Below are 25,466 nucleotides of genomic sequence, written 5' to 3' on the forward strand. Positions count from 1 at the left end.
ATCACTTGAGGCCAGGAGTTCGAGACCAGCCTGGCCAACATGGTGAAACCCCATCTCCACTAAAAATACAAAAATTAGCTGTGCGTGGTGGTATATGCTTGTAATCCCAGCTACTCAGGAGGCTGAGGCAGGAGAATGGCGTGAACCTGGGAGGTGGAGGTTGCAGTGAGCCGAGATTGTGCCACTGCACTCCAGCCTGGGCGACAGAGCTAGACTCTGTCTCAAGAAAAAAAAAAAAAGAAAAGAAATGTCAGTGGGTTATGAAGGCAAGTCAACTGAAGATACAGAGCCCTCCACATCACCACCTGCCTCCAAAAATAAATTCATCCAGCTGCAAAAAAACAAGTCAGCACTGAGTTCTTCTGTGCACTCATTGAAAATCTGATGATTTTGACGAGGAAAAGACTTATATTCCAAACTAATAGCCTATGAATGCAATTATTCACAAAACGTCCTATTTGGAATCATTGCATTTTGCACAACAATGCCAGCCACCCACAGTTGCTGAGACTCTCACCACTGACAATGGCTGGATATCAAGTGTAATAGGACCAGACGCAGCAAACAAATTAAAATGTGTGTCTTTGTCGAATGATACTGTTTCAAGGAGTGTAAGTGACATGGCAATTAATGTCTGTGAACAGCTGGTTTTAAAGATTAAAGAAAGTGATTATTTTGCCCAGGCAATGGACAGATACACCTAAATGTGCTGAGATGCTGACATTTTAAGTCACATTTCTGTGAAATACTATGGATAAGAGCATGCTGTTTAGAAAAATTTAGTCCAGTATTACAATAGAAGACCATTTTGAAATATTTCAAGAGACAACCAAAAATTTCCATATGCCAACTGGGAATTGTGTATTGCTGTTTATATGGTTCAGAGAGTAATTACAGACTTCTCAAAACAGGAAATTATTTGATTACAAAGAATGATTCAGATCCTTTTTTTTCTTCTTCTTCTTCTTTTTTTTTTTTTTTTTTTTTTTGAGATAGTCTTGCTCTGTCACCCAGGCTGGAGTGCAGTGGTGTGATCTCGGTTCACTGCAGCCTCCACTTCCCAGGTTCAAGCAGTTATCATACCTCAGCCTCCTGAGTAGCTGGAACGACAGGTACGTGTCCATCACACATGGCTAATTTTTGTATTTTTAGTAGAGACGGGGTTTTGCCATGTTGGCCCGGCTGGTCTCAAACTCCTGGCCTCAAGTCATCCACCCGCATCGGCCTCCCAAAGTGCTGGGATTACAGGCATGAGCCACCACACTGGCAGATTCAGATTCCTATTGGTTTTTAAAAGGGAGAGAGAGAGAGAGAGAACATGTTTCCCCATAGCGGGAGGACTATCATCAGTTTTAACAGGAGCAACCCTCAAAATGGCTATGTAATAAAGAAGTGCCAAGGCCATGAGTATAAAGAATATCCAAGTCCAATTATCAGTATCTCTTTAAACCAAAATGTCTCCACAAGCAAACTGGCATAGTAAGCATAGTGATCAAACCCACAATAGTGTAGTCACAACATCCCAAGGGACACATCCTGTGAACTTCCATATCTTAAGAACTTTCTAGAACAGTAGCACAGACTAGCAATGGATTGTGGGGTTTTGGGGGTTTTTTGTTGTTGTTTTTTTTTTTTTAAGACGGGTTTTGCTCTTATCTCCCAGGCTGGAGTACAATGGCACGATCTTGGCTCACTGCAACTTCTGCCTCCAGGGTTCAAGCCATTCTCCTGCCTCAGCCTCCCAAGTAGCTGGGATTACAGCCACCCACCATCACGCCTGGCTAATTTTTTAGTAGAGATATTAGTAAGAGTATTTCTTAGTAGAGATGGGGTTTCACCATGTTGGCAGACTGGTCTCAAACTCCTGACCTCAGGTGATTCACCCGCTTCAGACTGTGTTTTAAAGGATAGTTTTCACAAAGCAGTCATACTGCTGTCACTTAAGAGGTTTATTCCTTGGAAAATGAGGTCAATTCATTCACATACCAAATATGTATTAAGGTCTTTCTTTTGCAACTCAGATGCCTCCAAATGACAGTTTCACAATGATCTTGACTTCACACTCCAGGAAATGTACAAACTAGGGAGTTGCTTCCACACAGCCAATGCTCATATTATGCTTTCATACATACAAACATTTGTAGAAGATTTTTAAAGAGATGATTACACACTTTAAACTTTCCCGAATTTTATTCCTTATTTGGAAAAATGTGACAAATGCATTGCCCTGAGGCCAGTCAAGACCTAATTTCAGACAGCATGCATGACCTTAACCCTCTTTCTTGCCAAGGCAGGCCCTTTTTTAATTGTTTAAAATGAGTAACCTTTGCTTCTCCTCTTCATAGAGATATTTTTATCTCAGGTCTCTCAGGGGCCCAACAGTAAGCCCACAAGCTGTCTTCACCACAGAAGACCTAGGAGACTGTAGGACTCCTAGTCCTGTTATGGGAATAAGTTGTCTGCTATTCGCACTGTTATCCCAGATTTCTTAAGACATACTTGCCAATTAGGCCTCATCCATGACCTTGTTTCGTAAGAAATAGCTAAAAAAATGCAAGTAAGTATATGAAGTGAATTAGTTAGAAATGAAATCTTTGAGACAATAAGTCTTCACCTTGATCATGAAGAAGGTGTCAGGGCAATACCTCAAACAAAGGTGGGAACAAGCACCTCTTTGTTGTAAGCCTTGCCTGAAAAGAAGAGGCCATGACAGAGGAATGGCATGCATAGGTAGAGAGGCAATAAGCTGGTCGGTCTCCCTTATTGTAAAGCAAAGGAACTCAGATTTGATCAGGCAGGTAAATTCTTCAGTAGAAGAATAGCAGACTAACAAATATCTGAGAAAATTTAATCTATTAACAAAAAAGACGCAAGAAAATGAAGTGAAAGGAAACTGAGCTACAGGATTATCTCGATAATTTGAACACACAGTGATGAAAACTGGAAAGGTCTACAGTTTTGCAAACAATGGGAGAGAACCCCATCTAAGTGATACTGTCCATAGTGAATCAGCAGACACTGGAAACTGACCAGATAGAAGCCTAATATACATATGCAACAAACCTGCAAATTGTGCACATGTACCCTAGAACTTAAAGCATAATAATAATAATAAAAAGAAGCCTGAAGCAGGGACTAGCACCAAAATAACTCCAAAATGTTGACCCAGGAGCATACTTGTAGAATTTAATACGAAAGGAGGTTGAACCAGACAACCTATAAGGTCCAGTTCAACTCCTACTGTTATGATTCTAAAAAAGGCGAAGACCTCACATATTTAAAAAAACAAGGAAGTCCTCAAACTTTCTTAATTCTGAAAGTATTGACTGAGCACAAACTATGTACTAGGCACTGTCCAAAGCCCCCAAAATATAATGTACACAAGAAAGGTCTTTGTCTTATGCAGAAATATATTCTAAAGGGGGTGCACATAAAAAAATTCACTGAAGGGGTTAAACAGAGATTGATCCAATCCAATTTATGTTGTAAGATTACTTTTCTGCTGGGTAGGGATCAAAGGCTAAAGAGGTAAGATTTTTTTGAAGGCAGTTAGAGGGATACAGGGGGTCATACTGAAAATGTAAAGAAGTAAAACTTAAAAGATATTTACAGATAGAGTTTCTAATTGGACTGGGTATAGTCAATGAGAATAATGGTGGAATCTTGAATATTGCTATGTTTCTGGCTGAAGTAATCAGGGGTATGTGATACCTTTTGCTGTGATGTGGAAAATTAGGGGGAAGTAGGAAGAATGGAAGTTTAAGGGAAAAACAAGCCTCCTAAGGAAAACATTATTGTTGAAGAAGGTATTATTGACTGACAATGTAAGTAAGAAAGTGTGTGTCAATTCATCCATCAATGGACATTTCCGTTGTTTCCTATATATCTTGACTATTGTGAATAATGCGGCAATGAATATGGGTGTACAAGTGTCTCTTCAAGATCCTGATTTTAATTATTTTGTAGAAATACCCAGAAGTGGGATTGCTGAATCATATTGTAATTCTATTTTTAATTTCGTTATATACATTGACTGGGATATTATTCAGTCATTAACTAAAGGAAAATCTGTGAAATGCAACAACATGGATGAACCTTAAGGATGCTATGCTAAGTAAAATAAACAGGTCACAGAAAGACAAATGCTGAATTATTCCATTTATATGACGTATCTAAAGTAGTCAAGTTCACAGAAGCACAGAGCAGAATGGTGGATGCCAGGGTCTGCAAGGAGGGGAAAATGGGGAGATGTTGTTCAATGGTTGTAAAGTTTCAGTTTTACAAGATGAATAAGTTCTAGAGATCTGCTGCACAAAAATTGTGCTTGTAGTTAACAATATTGTGTTGTACATTTAAAATTTTGTTTAAAAAAGAAAAAAATGCTGCTGGGCACAGTGGCTCATGCCTGCAATCCCAACACTTTGGAAGGTTGAGATGGTAAGATCACCTTAGCTCAGGAGTTCAAGGCCAGCCTGGGCAACATAGGGAGACCGCGTTTTTAATAAAAATAAGAAATAAAAATTAGCACAGCATGATGGACCATGCCTGTAGTCCCAGCTGCTCAGGGGAGGCTGAGGTAGGAGCCCAGGAGATAGAGCCTTCAGTGAGTTGTGATCACACCACTGCACTCCAGCCTGAGTGACAGAGCGAAACATGTCTCAAATTTTAAAAAAAGAAAGAAAAATAAAAAGAAATGCTGCATTATTGATGATCTTGATGGTCCAGAGACCGATACCCTGTAAAAAGATAGGATTTTGACATGTAATTCAGAGGGATCACATATAAATGTGGAGTCATTTTAGGAATATTTTAACCGATTTATTGAATTTATATTTTACTTCTTTTGAATGGAAATTAAAGTCCTAAATAATAAAAGTCTATTTCCAAGTTTATTTTAATAAAAAGAAAAGGTGTATCAAGTGTCAGGTATTTGAACCATGCCAAACGAGTTTCCACCTGTGGAGGACTCATCCCTCTACAGTGAATATCAACATTTAAGGTTTGATCTGTTGGCTTTTTGAGTATCCAAGAGCAAGTATTTGGGGTTTCAGTGGGCAGGGTGAAAGTGAAACTTGCGGATTGAAGCTGAGTAGATCTTTCATATGTAAGTCAGAAAAAAATTACAAAATATTTATGCATCATCAAGTAGCTTATTAGCACTGTCACACCACATATTGATGACAGTGAAGTGTCTAGGCAGGGATGTTCTTTGCCATCTTAGTGCCACAGGCAAGACTCAAAGGCAAACAGAAATGTTTTGGGGGAAAAATTAAGTGACTTCCCGGTAATATGTGAGTCTTAACGACAAAGTCAACATTCTTCCCCATAAGCTCATGTAATAGAAAATCTTTATTTAGGCCGGGTGCGGTGGCTCAAGCCTGTAATCCCAGCACTTTGGGAGGCCGAGAAGGGCGGATCACGAGGTCAGGAGATCGAGACCATCCTGGTTAACATGGTGAAACCCCGTTTCTACTAAAAAATACAAAAAACTAGCCGGGCGAGGTGGCGGGTGCCTGTAGTCCCAGCTACTCGGGAGGCTGAGGCAGGAGAATGGCATAAACCCGGGAGGCGGAGCTTGCAGTGAGCTGAGATCTGGCCACTGCACTCCAGCCTGGGTGACAGAGCAAGACTCGGTCTCAAAAAAAAAAAAAAAAAAAAGAAAATCTTTATTTACAATATTGGTATCTGTTATCACTGCTTTAATTGTTATCTAAAAGTTACCTTTTCTACTTTAATCCTTACTTAGAAACATCCAGTGCTGAAATATACTCATAGTTGCCAGAAGCAGCTAATCAATGTTGTAAAGATTCTTCTGACATAGAAAATCAGAACTTAACACATAAATGGACTTTCTGTCTTGTCTCTAATCAATAGGTCAACTGGTTCTGGCGCCAAGTATTCAATATATATTTAACCTTAAAATAATAGACTCTTTTAACCTAGTTCCATGAATCTCTCTAAGTTAGTGGGCTATGTCTATTAGTTATTTGGAAAAAATGGACAGAATCATTCAATGTAAAAAGGAAGGAAATCATTTTCATACAGCATCTTAAACGCGTCTCTGGTTCATTTCTTCTCTAAGTCTTACAGCTCTCAAATCTTTCCTCTCTTCTTACCCATTGCCACTCTTGGTATCTCATCCTTCAGCAGTCTTCAAACTCTCTAGTACTATTTAATTAATCCATCCAACATACATTAATTGAGCAGCTACTTATGTGACAGACATTATTCTAGGTACTTCAGAACCAAGCAGACAAAACTTTCTGTCCTCGAGTTTACATTCTACTGAGAGGAGATGGGCAAACAAGAAACCTAGTAAGTAAATAAATTAAATAGTAGCTTAGAAAGTGATAAGTGCTATGAAAAAAAAAAAAACAAAAAGACCAAGTAAAGGAAGATAAGGAGGGTCAGTACGGTAGTGTGAGAGGTTAGATCATTGGACCAGGGAGTCCTCATGGAGAAGGAGAGATCTGAGCAGACTTGGAGGAGGAGGAGTTGACCAAGCAGATAGTTGTGGGAAGAGCATTCCAGGCCAGGGAAATAGCCAGAGCAAATGCCCAAAGCCAGGAACGTGCCTGGCTTTTTCCAGGAACAGCAAGGAAGCCCTTGTTGGCTATTGTGGCCAAGTGAGAGGTAGAGCTGCAGTAACAAAGTCAGTTTCTTTTCTGTTTCCCACACCAGGACTCAAGTCAGAAATGTAGGTATTATCATAGAGTCCTCCTTCCTCCACCATCCATTCTATCATTAAATCATGTTGGTTTTGCCTCATCCATATCTTTCTAATATCTTTTCTGGCTTATCTTATCTGGGTGATAGGAATGCCTGTAAATTTTAATTTTTTAGACAATTTTATTGCTTACTTTTTCTTTGTAAAAGTGTATATTATATTTATTTAAAAAGTAAAATAATTTTATAATAAAAATGTTAATAATAAGCTCTTTCATTAGGGGGAAGCCCTGCCCTACTTATTTATTGACAAGGGGAAATATATGACATTGTTTAGTGTAAAAGCAATCTATCATTTTATACCATGTCTGTCTTTAGAGAAGAGGGACTACGAGATACACAATAACATGTTAGACATGATTTTCTCTGGACTCTGTGATAACAGGTGACTTTCCATTTGCATTTTTCTACACTGTTACATGTCTTATGCATTGAATATATATTATTTCTATAATTTTTTTTTGAGATGGAGTTTTACTCTTTCACCCAGACTGGAGTGAAATGGCTTGACCTCCGCTCACTGCAACCTCCACCTCCCGGGTTCAAGCAATCCTCCTGCCTCAGCCTCCCAAGTAGCTGTGATTATAGGCACCCGCCATCACGCCCGGCTAATCTTTGTATTTTTAGTAGGGGTGGAGTTTCTCCATGTTGGCCAGGCTGGTCTCAAACCCCTGACCTCAGATTATCCACCCACCTCAGCCTCCCAACCTGCTGGGATTACAGGCGTGAGCCACCGCACTCGGCCTGTTTCTATAATTTTTAAAAACAGCAATGTTGTTTTTTATATGTTTTACATATTTTAGTAAAACTAATACTAAAAACCTGAATAGTATCATATATTTGCATTGAAGCTACCTTTGTTAATGCTAATTAAATATTCTACCCCATTCCTCCTTCTTGATATGCACTACAACCCTACTGACTGATTGGCCACATCTAGAAATCCAAGAAAAGAAGACATTCGTGCAATTTTTTCTTGTTTATGCAGCCCTAAGATAAGTGAAAATGACTGAAAAAAAATGACATTGGAGAGACTACATAGGAAGAATCTGCCATTCTTCTAAATGGCAATATGGTTAAGGGCTGGAACTATCAACATAAACTTGGGAATACTCATTACATTTTTGTTCAGATTCCCAGCACCAATAATATTGTCTATTTGTCTCAGCTGTTTAATACCATTTAATTTCTATTTCTCTGACCTCAAAGCCTGTCTTCCCTTATATTGAGAAGAGTTCATTATCATTTCCATCTCTCCCCTGGGAACTGCATTCATGTGCTCACATCCTAATCATAAAGGGTTAAACTATGGACCTCACCTTACCTTGTTCCTAGAAATCCTGACCAGAAATGCTCTCCTCAATGAGCCCTCGGTGTCTTTATTTTATATCTAAGCCATCTTCCCAGTCAATGAGCCTCCCTAAAAGATTAATGTAGTTTGAACTTTTATAGAGGAATATCATTTGTGCACTGTCATATTTAGCACAAATGGTGCTTCAGTCACAGTTCAGTAATACTCCAGCATATTACTTCCAAGGCATTTGAGAGTTTAAAGAATTATTGAAGGGCACACTGTACTCATTTGGTAATAAGGCAGAGAGCACTGCTTTCTACATATGATTTCAGCAAATGGAATCTCTGCTAATTTCATTGCACGTAGCAAAATAGTTGTGATAATAACCAAGGTAAAATATCCCACTGGAGGGAATAGATGAGATACATTTTTTATAAGACCTCCAAGAAGTATTGAGGAGGAAGTTCTAGAATTTGAGGGCAAGATGTTGAGAAATCATCTTCTTTCATTGAATACATACCCTTGACACTGTGGTTTGTCAGCCCTGGGTGAGAAGTCACAGCCATTACTTGGCCATTATTTGGCTGCAGAGTCCACTGAGCTACACACGTGCCATGCAGAGGGATGGGGGCAGCACAGGCATTAAAGAGAAATAAAGCACTTAATATCATTTAGAGAAAAAAATGTAACTACACCAAAGCCCAGGTATTTGGTGAGAAAATTCCCTATTGCAGCTTTGTAAAGCGCATACATGAGATAAGTTTGGGTATTTTTTTTAACATTTAAATTGATAGATACGTTTTAAAGGAAGGAAAGGTCTTGCTCACTGTCAGGTGTCACCAAATAGTAGTTTACAGGTTTCTGGATGTGTGTGAATCAGAAAGAAAGAGAGACACCTGCTGTCATGAAAGGACCTTTTCATATAGATCCTGTTCCAGCTCTGTCTCAGGTGTTGGCCTTATTTCTTTACTAAATTATACATTCTAAGCAATTATAGCATTTACATTAATATCTCCTAGTTATGAGAATCCCAAGAGCAGAAGTGGAACTCCCTTTTCTAGGTAAAGGAAGGCATAATTTTGCCATTTGGGGAACAAGCATATTTGAAATCCATTACAATTTCTTCTGCTTATTGAAAGTTACTCTCTGGTATTAGAATCAGCTTGCTGAGACATTTGGAGAATACTCAGTTTGTATTAGTTTGAAAATATCCAACCCTTAATTTAGAGAGCAAACAGCTGTGCTCCTCTCTCCTCCCACTGCTTCTCAACAGTGTTGAGCCCTTCTACTCCACTGCTCTGTCTTTGCTTCTGACCAGAGGAATGTCTCCCTTTTAAGTGGACTCTCCTGGGATATTCTGTGGGCAGCATCTTCATGTCTCTTACTAAGGTAATGTGAAATTATTTCTGCAACATTTTGGTATCACTCACCACTTAGAAAAAGTAGTCAAAAGTACAGGTAGCACATGAAGCTCCTTAGATTTTAAACCAGATATAAACCCAATAAAAACCTTACAAAGTATACAAATACCTAGAATGATTCATCTGACTACTGCTGAGGTGACAATATGGCAAAATCCTTAAAAGTATAAAAAGATGCTTTTACAGATTTTTATAAATACAGAAAATTTATTGTATAGTATTTAGTGTCTTGTACATAAGACTATACATATATATCTTTTTTTTTTTTTTTTTTTTTTGGAGTGCAATGGCGCAATCTCAGCTCACTGCCACCTCCGCCTCCTGGGTTCAAGAGATTCTCCTGCCTCAGCCTCCCGAGTAACTGGGATTACAGGCATGCACTGCCACAGCCAGCTAATTTTTGTATTTTTAATAGAGATGGGGTGTCACCATGTTGGTCAGGCTGGTCTTGAATTCCTGACCTTGTGATATGCCCACCTTGACCTCCTAAAGTGCTGGGATTACAGGCGTTTGAGCCACCGCGCCCGGCCAAGACTACAGTTTTTTTTTTCAGGTACCTTATTCCTCTCCAGGTATCCTATGTTGACGTCAACAACCAACATATTCTATTTCCCTGCATAAGTCATTGTTCAGGGATGACCATGGGCCTTTACAAGAGCCAGTAAACATGAAATTCAGAATATTGGTTCAGATGTATTCTTTTCCTCATTAAATAAATTATAAAAACACACAGCACTAAGAGTTACTGGACATTATCTTGCAAGCACTAGAGAGAATCAGACTTGGGATAAAGCTGACACCTTAAAGGGCAAAGTAGAGAGAAGAAAAACAATGGCCCCCATTGATAACATTATTGAGCCTTGACACCACATTCTGAAGCCCAACTTAGCTTTGTTTTACAGCAACATAAACTAATTGGCCCCTTATAATAATAAGGTAATTTAAGATATGTTTTCAGTTTTTTGGGTTTTTTGTTTTTTTGGTTTTTGGGAGGTTTTCTTTGAGAAGGAGTCTGGCTCTGTCACCCAGGCTAGAGTGCAGTGGTGTAGTCTCAATTCACTGCAACCTCCACTTCCCAGGTTCAAGTGATTCTCCTGCCTCAGTCTCATGAGTAGCTGGGACTGCAGGCACCCACCACTAAGCCTGCCTAATTTTTGTATTTTTGGTAGAGACGGGGTCTTACCATGTTGGTCAGGCTGGCCTCAAACTCCTGACCTCAGGTGATCCTCCCACCTCAGCCTCCCAAAGTGCTGGGAGGACAAACATGAGCCACCATGCCTGGCCGGTTTTCAGTCATTTATAACAACATAAAGTTCTAACTGATAAAGATCTAACAGATCCAGAAAAAAAATATTAAAACTCTAATCAAGAAGCACATTGTCAAAGACTAAATAAAGCATTTTTTGGCTTATAATTTTATATAGTACTCATCACCAGGCCACCCAGGCTCTGTGACAAATGAGCAAGTGTGATAATTTAGAACTAAACACCATACCATTTCTCAGGTTCTGTCTGCAAAAGACCTTTTTAAATTTTTTATTTTCTTCTTTTTTTTTTAAATCTCTGAGCAAAACTGGAATCAGGATTAGATGCAATTTTCTCTTTCATTCAGGGCCCAGATGGCAGACTGCACGAACTTAATTTCTGGTCTCTCGGTAGAAATTTGAGGACTGTCAGCTCTTAAGATTTTAAGTAATTCAGTTAAGTGACTATAAGCTCTGAGGTTTGAGAACTGTGTTGTCTTCAGTTTTGTGGTTGTTGTTTTGTTTTGTTTTTAATCATTGTAACATATCTCAATATTCATAGGCCATCCTTGGAGAAAATTGGCAGGACTCTCCCCTGTGTCTGACAACACGGATTTGTGTACAAGCCAAAGATCCCCACGGATCTGAATTGGAGCAGCTCGAGCTTCTAAGGACTGGTGTGATAGAGCTCAGTGAACATTTGGGGAACTGCACCATGAGATGTTTCCTTGAGAGAGGCTTGAGAATAGAAGAATGATGACATAGCAGAAGCAGACCAGAGGCCAGAGGAATGTAGGTTGTCCACAGCACTCTGGAGAGGCTTTTAAAGCTCACAGATTCGATGAACCATAGGGTTGTGTGTGGGGCAGCAGGCAAGATGCTAAAATGGTCACCAAGATTTCCTGCCTCCTCCCCCCACCTCTGTACACATGCTGCAGGATCCCCAGTACTGTTAATGTGATGAATGTTTTCCCCATGATTCCATTATGCAATATGGTACAGGTGACTGTAAGAAAGAAGGATTATCAAGATGTACATGACCCAATGACTTGAAAGCCTTCAAAGCTGGGAGTTTTCTCTAGTTAGTGGCAGAAGAAAAGATTATAGACTAGGAGCATCAGAGGGATTTGCTTCACCATTGCAGGTCTGCAAATGGTGGGGCTGCGTGGCAGGGAACGTGAGCAGGATCTGGTTGCTGAGAGAGTCCCAGCTGACAAGCAGCAAGAAGATGGAAATCCTAGCCCTGCAACTGCAACCAAGGGAATTCTGCTAACAACAAGCATAAACTAAAAAGTTGATTTTTCTTTAGAGCCTTCAGACGAGAACTCAGCCCAAGTGACACCCTGATTTTGGCCTTGAGTTCATCCTGAACAGAGAACTCCACCTTGCCATGCTAGACTTTGACTTACAGAACTGTGGGCTAATAAGTGGGTGCTGTTTTAAGCCTCTAAATTTGTGGTAAGTTGTTCCACAGCAATAGATAATGAATACATTTCTCAAATCAAAACAGTAAACAGAGGAAACTATTTTGGCAGGAACAGTGAAGAATGAATGCAAGGAGGTAGAGCCACATGTAGGAAACCTACTGAAATCATCCAGGGTTTCCATGCATAATAAGAACCAGTGGCAAACAGTAACATAGTTCAGACCTGCACATTTTGATACTAATCATATTACTGAGTTGGAGAGGAAAGGTTATCAACACAGAAGATGTATAAAAATCACATGGAAAGGGATATCGTCTTCATAATTTCCAAAGCTCAGCCCTTATGCAGTATTGGTGGCAACACCGGGAATGAATAACTGATTTATAATTGTATTTGTAACTCAGCCAAGTGAGTATAAATTTGTTGGCTACACATATATATATGTGTGTGTATATATGTGTGTGTATATATATATGTGTATATATGGCGGTGTGTGTACATATATATGTGTGTGTTTTTTGATAGATATTTACTAATGATGGGACAAATATGTAAGAAGAACCTTGAGACTTCCTGCCAGATTCCTAGCTCAGCAAATGATCCCATGCATGTGGGTTAAGAAATCAGAGGTGATGGGAATAAACTAATTTTTATGTGTCTTGGTTTTCACATTAGCCCCTATATCAATTGTTTGCTGGCTTTGTTTTTATTTCTATTGAGTGGTCTTGAACCATTTTCACCGACTAGAGATTGATAGATTAAATGACAGACAAATAGACAGACAGAGGCAGCTTTGTTGTTTACTAAAGAGTTGTACCTGATTATGTACAGCTTTCTACATGTGAATATTCAAGCCCTATTTTAAAGAATAATGTGAAGCTATCATTCACAAAGCGTTTTTTTAATAGGCATCATTTTTAAAAGCAGTGATATACTCACAGCAACATTGGGTGGAAAGTGCAGAGATTTTCTGTATATCCCTGCCCCCACCCATGCACAGCCTCCCCCACTATCAACATCCTCCACCAGAATGGTACATTTGTTAGAACTGATGAACCTACACTGCCACATCATTATCAACCAAGGTCTATAGTTTAGACCAGGTGTTGTGCATTCTGTGAGTTTGGACAAATGTATAATGACATATATCCACTGCTGTGGTATCATAAAGAACAGCTTCACTGCCCTAAATATCCTCCGTGCTCCACCTGCTGCTCCCCCAGGACCCTAACACCCACAACTTTTTTGTACTGTCTCCATAGTTTCACCTTTTCAAGAATTTCATCTAATTGGAATCATACAGCTTCTTTTACTTGGTAATATGCATGTCAGTTCCCTCTATGTCTTTTCATGGCTTCATAATTCATTTCTTTTTAGCATTGAATAATATTCCATTGACTGGGTGTATATCTTGGTTGTTGCCAAGTTATGACAATTATGAATAAAGGTTTAATAAACATCTATGTGGAGGATTTTGTGTGGACCTAAATTTTCAGCTCCTTTAGGAAATACCAAGGAGTGCAATTGCTGAATCATATGGTTAGAGTGTGTTTCGTTTTGTAAGAAACTGTCAACTTGCTTTCCAACGTTGGGGTACCATGTTGCATACCCACCAGCAACGAACGAGAGTTCCTGTTGCTTCACATCCTCACCAGCATTTGGTATTGTCGGTGTTCTGGATTTTGGCCATTTTAATAGGCATGAAGTGATATCTCATTGTTATTTTAGTTTGCATTTCCCTAAGGAGATGTAATGTGGAGCATCAGTTCATATGTTTATTTGCCATCTGTATGTCTTCTTTGGTGAGATGTGTGTTCAGATCTGTTGCCCATTTTTTAATTGGGCTGTTTAATCAGGTTGTTTAATTGGGTTGTTAAGTTTTTAAGAGCTCTTTGTATATTTTGGATGGCAATCCTTCATCACACAGGTCTTTGGCAAATGTTTTCTTCCAGTTTGTGGCTTATCTTTTCATTCTTTTGACACTGTCTACTGTCTTTTGCAGAGCAGATATTCTTTTTTTTTTTTTTTTTCTTTTTGGGTATAGGGCTTCGCTCTGTCACCCAGGCTGGAGTGCAGTGATGCAATAATGGCTCAATCAATGCAGCCTAGACCTCTGAGGCTCAAGCAATCCTCCCACCTCAGCTTCCCAAGTAGCTGGTACTACAGGCAGGTGCCGCCACACCTGGCTGTTTTTTAATTATTATTTGTAGAGACAGGGTCCGTGATGTTTCCCAGGCTGGTCTCAAACTCCTGGGCTAAAGTGATTATCCTTCCTCAGTCTCCCAAAGTATTGGGATTACAGATAAGAGCCACTGCACCCAGCCAAATTTATTCATTTTAATGAAGTCCAGCTCATCAATTCTTTCTTTCATGGATCATGCCTTTGGTGTTGTATCTAAAAAGTTTTCATCAAACCCAAGGTCATCAAGATTTTTCTCCTGTTATCTTCCAGTAGTTTTATAGTTTTGTATTGTGCATTTAGGTCTATGATACATTTTGAGTTAATTTTCGTGAAGAGGTCAAGGTCTGTGTCTAGGTTCATTTTTTGGTATGTGAATGTCCAGTTGTTTTGGCAACATTTGTTGAAACACAAAACACTTTTCCTTTCACTGCCAACCCAAAGAAGACAAAAGTGGGGTGCCCTAGTGGTGGGGAGGATGCATCTGTGGAGACTGTCTCAGATTTGTCATGTATGAGTCAAGACTTAAGACAAGTTTATTCACATTGATTCCTCCCCTTTACGTTTTGCAGAGGGATTAATTGATACACTGCACATAAAACACACAGTATTCCATGGAACAACAGATGTGGAATTGATAGGTATTTTATTTCAGAGAAGCCATTTAACCTCTCTGCCTCTTTTTTTTTTTTTTTTTTTTTAATCTTTAAAATGGTAGTGGTAATATGAGGAGTGGCTGTCAATGGAAATAGAGAAAGCATGTAGGGTGTGTGGTCAGCAGTGAGCACTGCATGAGCAGCAGACCTCCCACCCGGGACCAATATAGGAATTACCACCTGACAGAAGTTGTGTGATTCTGTGATTCTTAAAACTTACACTTTTTTTTTTTCTCTTTAAGATGGCCTGCTCTGTCGCCCAGACTGGAGTGCAGTGGTGCGATGTCAGCTCACTACAACCTCCGTCTCCCAGGTTCAAGTAATTCTCTTGCCTCAGCCTCTGCGTAGTTGCGATTACAGGCACACACCACTATGCCCGGCTAATTTTTTTGTACTTTTAGTAGAGACAGGGTTTCACCATGTTGGCCAGACTGGTCTCGAACTCCTGACCTCAGGTGAGCTGCCCACCTCAGCCTCTCAAAGTGCTGGAATTACAGGCGTGAGCCAACGCGCCCGGCCAAAACTTACTTTTATTTACTTATATATTTATTTATTTATTTATTTATTTATTAGTAATATTAAGGGTCTTTAATTAGGTACTGCTCATTTGAGGCAGTGTCCCATTTTTCACTGTCTTGGTTAGAAAAATACTGTGACCTTTGTTTATTTGTGTGTGAACTGATGAATCACAAGTGAGTTTAAGATCATTGTAGTTCCGGCCGGGCGCGGTGGCTCAAGCCTGTAATCCCAGCACTTTGGGAGGCCGAGACAGGCGGATCACGAGGTCAGGAGATCGAGACCATCCTGGCTAACATGGTGAAACCCCGTCTCTACTAAAAATACAAAAAAAAAAAAAAAAAAAAAAAAACTAGCCGGGCGAGGTGGCAGGCGCCTGTAGTCCCAGCTACTCGGGAGGCTGAGGCAGGAAAATGGCGGGAACCCAGGAGGCGGAGCTTTCAGTGAGCTGAGATCGTGCCACTGCACTCCAGCCCAGGCGACAGAGCGAGACTCCGTCTCAAAAAAAAAAAAAAAAAAAGATCATTGTAGTTCCCCACTCATGGACTGGTACCTCCTGATAGTTCCCCACTCATGGACTGGTACCTCCTGATACACACATCAAAGACTTTGATGTCCAGTCAACATTGAGAAAAACTGCTGTGGAAAGTTCACATGGATTCTGAAGACACCATCCATTCCGGATTTTGACACGTGGTTTGACATAATAATTTCTACTCCACAATAAGCCAAATCCTATTCCTTCCTCCCTGAAGCCATAGGCACTTACTAGGCCATAGGTGGCCAGAAGGCACAAGGCCTCTCTAACCACAGAAAATCTCCATCAAGACTCCTATGAGATCTGACTTGGAAGCTGAACAGTTCCAGTATTCTAGCACAAGGCAAGACACTCATTTGACACTCAATGTAAGTTTTTTGAATAAATGGCATTTTCAAACTTTGTGGGTTAGTTATAGATAACTCTATTTTATATATTATTGAAATTCTGACAGTGACTACATTCGAATTAGTAAGATAATCTCTGTGCTTCTTTCTCACTTCATCCTTTTGTACTATTAGAAGTAGTATTATCTAGAACATGACCAAAATAATACCTCTAACTGGACTGGTGCTTAACAGCTCCTCTCAGGGGTCTTTGAAACTTACTAAAATGAGTGACCCAATTGTATTCGTGTTCTACTGCTGTGATAGCAGATTACCAAAAACTACATGGCTTAAAACAACCAAATGTATCCTCTTACAGCTCTGGGGGTCACAAGTCTAAAATCAAGGTGTCAGCAGGGCTATGCTCCCTCTGGAGGCATCAGAGTACAATGTATTTCCTTTTCCTCGCAGGACTTCTAGAAGCACCTCCATTCCCTGACTCATGCTCCCCTTCTCACATCACTTCAACCTCTTGCTTCCATCGTCATATCTCCTCCTAGGTCCTCCTGCCTCACTCTGATAAAGACCCTTGCAATGACACTGGCTCATCTGGATAATCCAGGATAATCTCATCTTAACATTCTTGACCATATCTGCAAAGTACCCTTTACTATATAAGATGACATATTCCTGGGTCTCAAGCATCAGGACATGAACATCTTTGGGTGGCCACTATAACAGCCTACTACACCAATGATTTCTCAATTCATCTAAAATATGTATTGACAGATTGACTATCTAAAATGTACAAGGCACACTTGGGCGTTGTCAGGATCATAAGGATAAAACCAAGTTCCAATCTTAAAGAATTTATTACATAAAAAAGCAAAATAAGATACATTCATAAATGACTCTCAGTTTAAAGATCCATATAGGCAAGCACAAAGGACAGAACAATACGGCTCTCAGAGCCAAATACAGGAAATTAAGTAGGACACTAAATTCAGAAAGTGCCAAAAGTTAAGGTTGTCATGGCAACATGAACTCAGCAACACAGCAAAACCTGTTCATCAAAAGTATACACTTAACAGCTTTTCACAATTATGATCTGCCGAAAGAGCAGCTTTCATTCAATGATCCAGAAACCCTTACAACTTTGGATTAGCTCTTGTTCTGTGGCTATAAGAAAAGAAATGGTTTCACTAACCAAACTCAATTTCACAAATATTTAGATGTCATTGACTATGTGTGAGATGTGTAAGACAAGAAGCTGAGGTCTGAGAGCATGCAAAGATAGGTAAGACATCATTCTTGATCCCAAGGAACTTTTCATCCAGGGCTACGGGCATGCAAATGACGGTAGGGAAAGTACACTAAGCAGAACATTGCTAAGGAAAGTCAAAGGGGTAAGAGGGCTCAGACGACTGGGAGTGAAGAAAATTCTCCTGGATTGGGTGGCATTTGAAATGGGCTTCCAATGATGAATGGTATATTTGCAAGGAAGTGGTATGGTGAGAACAACCAAATAAAAGATCCAAAGCTGGAAAGAGCAAGGCGCGTAGGGAAACAGTAGCAGTCCGGCTGAGATAAAGACTACAGGAAAGAGTCAAGGTGCTTGAAATGTGAGATTCCTACTTGTCTTACAAAGCCAGGGCCTGGAATGATATATAGTAATGTACTTAGTAGATAGCAGGGTTTTTCATAAAGACATTACCAAATTTAAAAGATCAAAGGCCTCTTTCCTCTGTCTACTTTCCCTGATTCCCTACTGTAAAAATTTACTTTCAGAAAACCTCATATCTGATTTTCTCAAGCCTCTTATGTCCATGCTGTTTTGTTGTTCCCCCGAAATGCAAGGCAAAAGTTATATCCATTTTCTAATAAGGAGACTGAAAATCAGAGGTAAATTTCTCAAGTTTACACAAGGAAGGCGGTGGTGACGCAGCTTGTCTGTGTGACTACAAAACCCAAGCCATTTTTTTTTTTTTTTACTTTGTTGACCTTATCACACTGTGCTGCAATTACTTGTTTGAATGTCTCTCTCTCCCAAGTTAAACTGTGAGGATCTTTTGGACAAGGTTCATATCTTGCTCAATTTTGTATTCTTAGAATCTAATTCAACAAATGACACAGAGCCGGACCCATGTAAGTTTTGTCAAATAAGGAATTATGGATTTTAGGCAACCAGTTACTGAAGGCAAAGAAATGTGAAAATGTAGCAGTAATGTCAATTGTATGACCTGTTATAGCAAACACTTAGTCGGTTTTATTCATCACTTGGCTATTTATAAAAATACAAAAACAGATATGAACTTCATGGATGTCTCTTCTCCAATGTTAATTCACACTTGCATATTTCCCTTTGTCTGTTCTGCCCAAAACTTGTTCCCAGCAATACTGAAAAAAATAAAATAATCGCCAATCCTGCTGGTATCCTTGGAGGACAAGACAAAAGTCTAGTTTCCTTGCCAATCGGGTTGCTATGGCCCATGGTTCAGAGACCCCACATCAAACTTCTCTGTAACTTGTGACACCACAGGGCACCATTGGCCTCTCAGCATCCTGTTTGAGCTGGTGCCCAGTAAAACTTTGGCCTGGATCGCAGCTTCCCTCAGCCTTTCTGTCTTCTCTCGGAAGTTTTTTATCATCTAAGAGCACTGGAATGACAATTTCCTTTTTCTAATTAGGATAAGAGAAAATCATTTGCTCTTTGGCTATTACTTCGCCTGACCCCACTAAAGCCCCAATCTCCTTTATCCTGAATTTTCATCCCATGGGTTTATGTACTCTGCCTAGTGCTTTTTCTATAAGAACTGTTATATTAAGCATTTCTCAAGAGACACATTACCTACTCTTCATGCGTGGCCCTTCCCTGGTTCTAGTTTCCAAGTATTGGAAAGACTGCCAGCATCTCTTCAAAGCTACAAAGTAGAAACCTTGGAATAGTATTGAATTCATCTCCTAGCCCATACTCAGAATGCTAAATTAGTTGCCAAGTTCTGCCAATGTTTTCTGTAACAAATTTTTCATAACTACCCCTTCCCTTCTATCCCTCGCTCACTACAGCTTTGTTGAGTTTCTTATATTTTCCCAACACTCTTTGCCTTTAGACTAGCCTTATTACTGCTGAGAAGGTATTTTCTCCATGTTCTGCTATAAATTGGGGCCTATTTCACTCTTTAAACCATAACGGAATCGCACAGGCCTTTTGATCACATCAAAAGTCTTTACCGTGTGCTTCATCAAGATGCTACGAATTACTGAATTCTTAACCTCCTCCCAAAACTCTCTCTCCCTTGACAGGATTGTCTCTTTAATGATCCTACCCTACTCTGCTCTTTTAAGTTTTTATCTTCTGCTTCTCCATTCACTTAAATTGTTTTAGCAATTCTCTCCTTCCTTGGAGTCTTGCTAGGTAGATGCTGTACTATCAGGAAAAATTGATTTGGAAGGTCAGCATCACCTTCAAAATACAGGAACAATCTCTATTTCCACTGCTACCCCCTGGGACAGGCCACCGTCACCTCTTTCTAGGGCTGCAGCAATCAATTCTTTAGGTCTCCCTGCCCGCCCCTCTGTCTGTCCTCAATACAGCAGCTTCAATAACCTTTTAAAAATCAAATCAAATCACTTTACCCCTCTACTTAAAATCCAAAATGGTTCCCCCAAGTTACTCATAGTAAAGGCAAAGTCCTGTCCAGCCTACACATGCCCATGTAGTCTAGCCTTCTTCCCTCTCTGAGCTGGCATCATACTCTCTCCTTCTGCAATCCACTCCCGCCACAAAGGTCTGACCTCATACTTGCCAGGCATTTGCCATCCGTCCTGCTTAGGGCACTGCTTTCCCTTCCATCCACTCCTTCAGGTCGTTGTTCAAATGCCATCCTACTCATCCATGAGTAAGGCCTACCCTGACGTCCCACCTAACAGTGCAATTCATCCCCTTTCCATGCTTTGTTTTTCTCCTTAGCACTGATCACCACCTCATATGCTAAGAATGGTTAATTCGCTTACTGTCCCTATGTACTAAAATTTGAGTGCCCTGAGGGCAAGAAATTTTATCTCTTTTGCTCATAAAACAGTGACAAGAACAATACCTGGCATACAGCAATTTCTCAATGCAAACTTGTTGAATGAATGAACTCAAAATATTAATTTACTACAAGTTTTCTATTTGGCCATTGTTACTATTCAAACTTCATAGAGATACAGAATGTATAAAACACAGCCTCTGCAGTGCAGAGGGCACATTCAATGCTTTAACTTTCCAATGTTTCACTCATAAGCAGCAAAACCATACCGCTTTTTTTTTCTCTGTAGACACCAACAATGCATTTGCTGCCTTCAGAACCTAAAGGGAGCCTCTCAAACACCAGACCCACATCTAGGAGTCCAGTCTACAAAACTAGACACAGTTCAAAATGGACCAAGAAGAGGCAGACATTATTGTAAAAGAATAATGAGGGCCAGGTTTGGTGGCTCACACCTGTAATCCCAGCACGTTGGGAGGCTGAAGCAGGCGGATCATGAGGTCAGGAGTTCAAGACCAGCCTGGCCAACATCGTGAAACCCTGTCTCTACCAAAAATACAAAAATTAGCTGGGCATGGTGGCACTTGCCTGCAGTCCCAGCTACTCAGAAGGCTGAGGCAGGAGAATCCCTTGAACCTGGGTGACGGATGTTGCAGTGAGCGGAGATCAAGCCACTGCACTCCAGCTTGGGCAACAGAGTGAGACTTCGTCTCAAAAAAACAAAAAAAAATAGAAATAATGAGAAAATGGCTGCCTTATATAGTAAGAAAAAGTTGTGTCTAATGGTCTTGTTTACAAATCCTAGGACCTTATAAATGGAAGAGTCCGTATCTTTTTCAAGATCCTAGTTACCCAGGATCTTTTTATATATCACCTAGTTGATAAAGGTTGAGATCACCCATTGCTGCAATCCCAGAGACACCCTCCAGACCCCCAAAAAAGGCCAGATACTCAGTTTATAGAACCATTGGGGTACAAGATTCGATTAAAAATACTCATGGGACTTGAAAAGGAGTTCTGAATGTGAAATGTTACACCTGTTGTCCTATATTTGAATTTCCATTATTTGTATAAAATGTTTTCCTTCCTTTTCATGAATCCCTTGGCTGAGAAATCCTGTCATAAAACAATACTTTGCCAGCGTTCGCCCCTCCGTGTGAAGTGGCAGAGATGATGAGATGATCTCCGCAGCTCGGCGGGCCTGCGGGTGAGGGGTCCGCCATAAGGCGACCACTTAGGAAAACGCTGGAGCAAACAGATGGGGCCTCCGCTGTGCCCCGAAGGCAAACAGCCCCGGCCCTGCTGGACCCGGGCGGAGCGCATTCCAGAGTCCTGAGTGCCTCCTTGACAATGCCCTGCCCCTGGCTTCCCAGACTTCAGACCTTCCCCTCCTTGATCTCTGGCACCGTGGAGGAATCGAAGAGAAGGAGGGGCCCGAGGGAGAGCGCATTTCAATCCTGCCTGGCTGTGTAGATAAAAGCTAACACCTGCTGGCGAGGCGAGGTGCGCCTGGAGCCGGTACTATCGGGGCCTCCCAGGTGTGAAGAACGCAGCGGGGGGCCGAGCACGGGGGAAGCCGTGGTCACGGAGTGCGTGGTACAAGCTGAGAGCCGGGCGCGCGCTGCCGCTGTTCACACACAGGCTTCATCCCAGTGCTCTCAAAAAGAAGAAAGCTTCATCAGTGTGTTCCCACGTGTAATGTACCAGCTCTGCCCATGTGGGTGTCATCATAGGATTTTATTACTAATTTCAACTGTGGTGTTCCACTTCTGAAAATGCTATTTGGTCAAAAGTTTAGATTTTAAATACTCACAGAGAAGCACAGAATATTGCTCCGTGCAGCATTGTAATTATAGCAACAAAAAACATGGAAAACAATATCCATCAATAGTTAGTTTAAAACATTATGTCAGGAACATGTAATGAAATCATCTGTGGCTTATAAAAATCAAACATGGAAAGATGTCCATGATAGAGTAAATCTGAAACCTAAGTTGCAACGCAGTATCAGAGCTGTATGATCTCATTTGTTAAAATATGTAAATGTGTTCATCTTTCCTTAGAGAAATATCTGCAAGAATATTCACAAACTACCTCAAGGGATTGTGGGACTCTTCATATTCTATTTCATATATTCCTGTATGATTTAAAAGTCTGCGACAAGTATGTCCTATTTATATAAACAAAAAGCACATTCAAGCATGTGTATGTGTGTTGTGTGTGTGTGTGCACTTGTGTGTGTGCTTATGTGTGTGCGCGTGTGTGTGTAATTAAGTTTCCAAGCTTCAGGCATAATGAAATCCATAGTAATAAATGATACAGAGTAATGATAATTAATTTGTTATTAATTATATCTATAGAACAGACTTATATTGTGCCTTTTATCACTTCATAAGAAATACATGACACTAAAATTAGAAAATTGAGGTCATTTGTAGGAAAACAATCTCTTTTCTTCTGAATAAAAAGTACCTGCAACGATCTATTGTTAACTCCAATTACTCTCTCTAACAAATAAGTGAAAATGTAACTGATAATATAAATATAATACAAATTTAGGTGAAAACTGCAGTCTCTATGGAAATATCCTTTTCCCCCCACACTCCCTCTCTTCTTACCCCACTCACCACCCACTCCCCCACCTAAACTCAGGCTCCAATACCTGAAAACCATCTCTTTCACTTTCTTGTTTGTTCCTAAAGGATGGTAGCATCAGGTTGTAAATCACCACAAAGAACACTCTTAGTGATGTCCCAAAATGTATTGTTCCCAGCTTTGCTAAGATTACTTATGAGAATGCTCACTGTGAAAGAAAAACATAGCTCGACAAGTACATTTCCAGGCATTTAGACCTGGTTCTTGCTGCAAAATGTAGAGAGCAAGGAAAACAACTTTAAGACCAATAAAAAATAAAATAAAATAAAACCCTCATTACGTCTCTCATAAAAGACATGAGAAATAACTTAAAAATTCTAACTGGCTACTCTATGTTTAGAAAGGACCAAATTACAAAGGTTAGTCTATTTTTTGTTAAAGTGCACTTGTAACAACCTCTCCATAGATGATACATTTAAATGAACATTTCTCTGCTGCCATCTCGTGGATTATTTAGGTAATGTGGTCAAAGGCAAAGGCAAATCTAAAGTCCTTTCCACTAAAATTTTACTGGATGTGAAAAGTCATATTGATTACTTAGTCATTTATTTGACAGAACAAAACATAACTTAATGTATATAGCATGCTACATATAACATAGTAATCCTCATTCTAAGAACAAAGTTTAAGATCCTTTCCCTTTTAAATGTTGTTAACCTTGATAGAGAAAACAACAAAATGCTTTTTGCCATTGCATAAGCAATAATTACTACACAAGACATTACATCTCTATTCAATAATCACTAAAAGTAACGAGATCACACCATTGCACTCCAGCCTGGGCAATAAGAGTGAAACTCCGTCTCAAAAAAAAGGGGTGGTGCAGTGGAAAGCAGGGTGTTGCTGCTGCATGCTCTCAGTTGGATATTTCTTTACCTTTGGTTGTAATTTAGATGGCTCTATGGGAAGAGAAGGGTGTTGGCCTAACAGATCATGCCTTCTGAACTAGATCCTGGCCTCCAAGATTCTACTTCTCCATTAGATTCTAGAACCTAAGTTTGGAAGGATTCAATATAGAATATTAAGTACTCCAGGAGTAGAGCCTGGGATTGGTAGATTTAGGGGGGAAAAATTACAACACCCAGTTAAATTAAAATTTCAGAAACACAACGAACAATTGGGACATACTTACCCTAAAAAGATCCTTGTTATTTACCTGAAAGTCAAATTTCTAATGGACATCCTGAATTTTATCTAGCTACCCCATATAAATGTTCTTCTTCCCCAAAATACTATTGATGCCAGTTAAAGAACACAGATATTGCAACTAGAGAAAAATAAACTGCTTCTCTTTTTAACATAAAGTTATTTTTTAATCATTAAGATAAAATAGCAGCATGGTGGCTCACACCTGTAATCCCAGCACTTTGGGAGGCCCAGGCAGGAGGATTGCTTGAGCTTAGAAGTTTGAGACCAGCCTGGGCAAATCCTGTCTTTACAAAAAAAATGTTTAATTAAATTATAAAAAGATAAAATAGCATAAGAATACTCTGAGTAAGAGGTTTTCCAAATATCATGGGGATAAAATAAGGCAAATTATATCAAGGTTATAATTTAAAGGTAGAATTGAAGGTTGGTGGAATTATCCAGGTTAGTCATTCAGATATTTGGTAAGCACCACATTAGATAGGCACCATCCATGCTGGACACGGGGAAGAAGATGAACAAGACACAGCCCCTGTTTCCAAGAAGCTTACAGTCTAGTAGAGGAAAGAGACAAAAAGAGATGATAAACATGTGATATAAATAGGAATATAAAGGAAATGGGGATTTCATGCCTGTCCTCTCCCTTCTCCCCTGCCCCCCCAGCAAAGCCTACAGTGCCTGGTCTCATCACTAATGAGATGTGACTATCACTTGAAGAGATTTATTTACAAGAAATAGACTAGAACTGTCTGCACTGATTCTTGATAAACATCAAAACCTATACATTGTCTGCCAGATAATAAAATGTCAAAGCTGGTAATAACCTTGGAGATCTCATCCAGCATGTGCGTTTTATGAACAGAAGCCTGCCATCCCCCAGCCAGCAGGCATCAAAGCAGCTGACCAACTTTATCCAGAGTTTTTCCTGGCTGCTGCTTCCTTAGGTGAGGTCTGGCCATGAAGATGGTTAGGCCCATATCTGTTTCCAAATAATTTATTAATTCATGCTTCCAGGAACCAAAACTATTAAAGCAGAAAGAATTATCAAAAGAGTTACAAGAAAGCCTGCTGCCCACATTGGAACTAACACTCCAACCAGAGTACCATGCACAGTGAGCTTAGGAAAGTAAAGGAAAAAAGTTATTAACATCAGAGGTGATGCTTCCATCTTATTCAGCAAATAATATCTACTCATCCCATCCTTTGCCCTCATTAAGTTGCTTCAAAAGGCTAATCTCTGAACTTTGATACAAACTGACCAGGAAAATTCACATTGTGTTGACAACTGGTTCACAGAAGCAGGTAGA

General features: G+C 39.9%; 1 long non-coding RNA gene across 1 annotated transcript in view; it reads right to left on the reverse strand.

The window, feature by feature from the left end:
- LOC104668786 overlaps positions 1-23,933 on the reverse strand; it is a 30,476-nt gene extending 6,543 nt beyond the window's left edge. The window contains exon 1 of the long non-coding RNA XR_748888.2: positions 23,890-23,933. This is a non-coding gene — a long non-coding RNA (uncharacterized LOC104668786). The remainder of the gene's footprint in view (positions 1-23,889) is intronic.
- Positions 23,934-25,466: the final 1,533 nt, after the last annotated feature.

Source organism: Rhinopithecus roxellana, chromosome 9 (assembly GCF_007565055.1).
Source record: "Rhinopithecus roxellana isolate Shanxi Qingling chromosome 9, ASM756505v1, whole genome shotgun sequence".
NCBI lineage: Eukaryota > Metazoa > Chordata > Mammalia > Primates > Cercopithecidae > Rhinopithecus > Rhinopithecus roxellana.